Source organism: Helianthus annuus, chromosome 4 (genome assembly GCF_002127325.2).
Source record: "Helianthus annuus cultivar XRQ/B chromosome 4, HanXRQr2.0-SUNRISE, whole genome shotgun sequence".
NCBI lineage: Eukaryota > Viridiplantae > Streptophyta > Magnoliopsida > Asterales > Asteraceae > Helianthus > Helianthus annuus.
The window spans coordinates 16,891,287-16,895,053 of NC_035436.2; the positions used below are offsets into that span (position 1 = coordinate 16,891,287).

Here is a 3,767-nt window from a genome sequence, read left to right on the forward strand (position 1 = left end):
CTTACATACTTTTAATCTTTTGATACACTTACAAGCGTCCTTAGAAATTAATTGATAGGACTCTTATGATGTAACATTATAGCTAATTTAGTACCAAGAAAAGGGTCCTAATATACCAAATAAGATTATGAAACCAATTTTATAGTCGTATAATATGTCTATATACAACTTAAATAGCGTCCTAAAAAGAATATATTAGGACACTTTTACAATGTTTTAATATGTGATTACCTACTTTTAATTTTTTGATACACATACAAGCGTCCTTAAAAATTAATTTATAGGACCCTTATGATGCAATGTTATAGCTACTTTAATATCAAGAAAATGGTCCTAATATCCCAAATAACATTTTAAAACCAATTTTATAAACAGACCATCAACATATAACATCCTAATAGTTATTGTATAACCTCACACTAGTACATAAATGATCTAAAAATCAAAATAAAATATACAAAAATACAAAATTAAATCAAAACCATTATAAAATAACCCAAGAATATAAATTACAAAGGTTTCAAAGTAACACAAAATTATAAAAGTGCAAAGTATCACAAATACATATATCTTTAAAGATGAAAGTGATATACAATAACTTCCTGAACGAGTGTCTTCATACTTGCAACCCAAAATCAACATCTTCAATTCATACTTGCAACTGGAACGGTAGAAATAACCTAACAAAACATAACGTTACATTAATAAAACGAAGCTAAAAATATATACGCAAGTCTAAATATGTATAAACTACAATATTTAAATTGAAATGTAAAAATTCTATCATACATGCAAGTTATAATGTATGTTCCCCCGCCATAGCTAGAGTTATCTCCATGGTTGCCAATAACTCTTTGCATAACTTCGAACTCGACCTTTTTCCTTTCATGGACCTCTTCAATCTCTTCTCCTATATCAAGCAAACACACTCTTAGTATATATATGTATATAGAAGAGCTTATAGTATTGTTGATATTTATCATGAGAGTTATACCAAATCTGATATGTTGAGAGTGCTCTTACCTTGCTTTATGGTATCAAAGCATGATACCTAGGGTTTTGCGGTCTTCATCTATCTTCTACGATGACCTTATTACTTTTCCAATCCTACACAATTTTACTTTTCTACTTTGAATCACCATCTTGGATTAACAATTTCTACTTTTCCATGGCATAAATAGCAATCTTTGGTAAAATGGTTATCAAAGTTGTTGTTGATTACCTTATTCTTTGCTAAGCTCATATTAGATTCGTGTAATTTGAAAATGTAGCATCCTTCTATACAGTTTTAGACAATGGCTCATATCGTATACACCAATTTAAACCCTTAGATCCAACTTTGCGACTTAAGGACAGTAAAGAACCAACTTTGACCTAAATTCCACATGATTCAGAGAATATAGATTTAACTTCAAAAACTAGAAACCTTAAATAAGTTAGTAAAAAGGGGTTTCACATTCCACTATATTAGAAAACTACCAACTGAAACGCTATATATGTAATAGTCAGTCTTGTGAAAAACTACAAATTACGCTAGGATGGGTGAAGATCGATGAAATTGTGAGGGAACTTATAATCATAAATAAAATATGTTCGATCATTTCAAGACATAAAAATGATTACTATAAATAAAACAAACCCTAACAAGATGACTGACTTCTTGCAAGAATTGACTGACAGGCGCCGGTACAGAGATTATCAGAGTCCGTCGGTGGTGTGTAGTTGGAGAGAACGATTGTCTGGTGGTGTGTAGTTGGAGGGTGAGTGGGAATGATTGGGTAGACAACATTCTCGTGAGTGGGTGAATTGGGTGGATGTAATTTTCAAGTTTTGGGAGAACATTGTGGAGGCAGATGGGATTGGGAAGGGAAATAGGGTGCAGGAATTTCCAAAAACGTTTTTGGGTAGGAGGGAAATAAAAATTGATTTGAAAATTTTGAGAGTAAAAATTTTGTACTAGGAGGGAAGTTTGAAAACTAAATTTTAAAAGCTTAGACCGTGAGGTATGGTGGGACGGGGGTTTGGCGCATTAGTTGACATGTGGAGTTCGAGCCCCCCGCTTCCGAGTGACGTGTCCCTGGGGTATGGCGGGGCGTGGCTAGCCCAGCGTGGCTTGGCCATGTGTATAAAAATAATAAAAAAATCTAAAATAAAAAAATACACACAACATTTTTTTAAAAAAAAAGCCTACAACTTTATTAAAATTTCCTAAACATTATTACAAAATTCTACAAAAAAATTACAAAATAAAAAAAAGCCTAAAAAGGATTACAAAATAAAAAAAAAACTAGAGCGTTAGATAGATTTCGAAAAGGGCAAGCTTGTCAAACGGCTTGCGCTCCTTGCCCCGGAACTCGATAATCGTCACCGCCACCCGGTCTTCATGGCTTATCTCACCGGCCGGGACGCTGTCGTAGTAGGCTTTGAAACGATCGAGCTTCGGTCGTAGCTCGCGCCATTTGTGTTGGCACGCGTTTAAATTGTGCCGGTCGTTTCCCACGTTATGCCGGTAGCTAGCAGAAGCTTCCGGCCAATAACATGTCTCACCGGGTTGGCGGCCCTTCATTGCGTCAACGACGCTCGTGACAAGAGCTAGCTCTTCCTCGTGTGTCCAAGAGGCCATCGATCAAGTGTGTGTGGGTAGCGGGTTCGATCAAGTGTGTATGGGTTTGGGTAGCGGTGGATAGCCAACAAGTGTGTTTAGGTTGGGGTAGCCGGTGGGGTTGGGGATATATATAGCGATGTTGACTGTTGGGTTGGGGTGAACCGCTTGGCTTGGCCAAACAGTTAGAATTTGAAATTTAAATGCCCCCCGCTATGACCTAGCCAACAAGCGAATAGGAGCCGGCCACATAGGATCTCTAGCCCGCCCCACGCCCGGCTTTAAACTCCCGCCTCTTGAGCCACGCCCAAACCCAAGCCCACCCGGGGTGGTGGCTTGGGCGTTTTCAGCCAACCCACGCCCCATACCCCATAGTCTTAGACCGTGGGGTATGGTGGGGCGTGGGTTGGGGGCATTGTGCGACACGTGGAGTATGGGGCACCAAGACCAAAAGCCAATTTCAAAGGGGTATGATGGGGCGTGGCTGGGGTAGCGTGGAAAAAAAGCCAATTTCAAAGGGCTAGTGCTCTTGGCCAATGAGGTTCCGCCATGTTATGTGGGTAGCCCCGCCCAACGCCTGGGCTAAAACACCCGCCCAAGGGGCCACGCCGAAACCCAAGCCCACCCGGGATAGTGAGTTGGACGTTTGTACCCAACCCACGCCCCAACCCCGCCCCATACCCATAGTCTTATGTCAATAATATTAAAACCTGCATTTTAGTAATAAAAACTTTAAATAGAAAACACTAAAATGTTGATTAAATATCATACATCGATAATTTAGGTATATATTGAATTTTGATATGTTGTATTTCCTAAGAATTTCCTAATATTATGTTTTATCATGCCATCGATAATTTAGGTATATATTGAATTTTGATATGTTGTATTTCTTAAGAATTTCCTAATATTATGTTTTATCATGCATTGTCTGACTTTGACTACGAATGACATGCTTAGATTATCATTAACCAATTATGGATGTAATTAACTAATTAACTAACTACTTATTTGGATGTAAACGAGTCAAGCCATTCGTGAGATAATAGATTTTTTTTTTTGAAAGGCATTCGTGAGATAATAGATGAAGATGCCCTGAATCGCTGATGAGTGATGATAGCCTGATGAAGATGATGATGTTCACCCGTGGTTTTTCTATACAAAC

The 3,767-nt window shown here is 38.0% G+C and overlaps 1 long non-coding RNA gene across 6 annotated transcripts; it reads right to left on the minus strand.

Moving 5' to 3' along the window:
- Window positions 1–470: 470 nt before the first annotated feature.
- On the minus strand, window positions 471–1,905 carry LOC110935859. 6 transcript variants are annotated; one of them, XR_004892127.1, is made up of 5 exons: window positions 1,658–1,905; window positions 1,223–1,374; window positions 1,024–1,107; window positions 790–910; window positions 471–680 (listed from the first exon to the last, which is right to left on the minus strand). It is a non-coding gene; the product is annotated as an uncharacterized LOC110935859 (long non-coding RNA). The 6 variants fall into 6 exon arrangements; XR_004892126.1 differs by having other exon boundaries at window positions 1,024–1,125; window positions 1,640–1,905; XR_002589498.2 differs by having other exon boundaries at window positions 1,640–1,904.
- Between the last annotated feature and the right edge of the window lie 1,862 nt (window positions 1,906–3,767).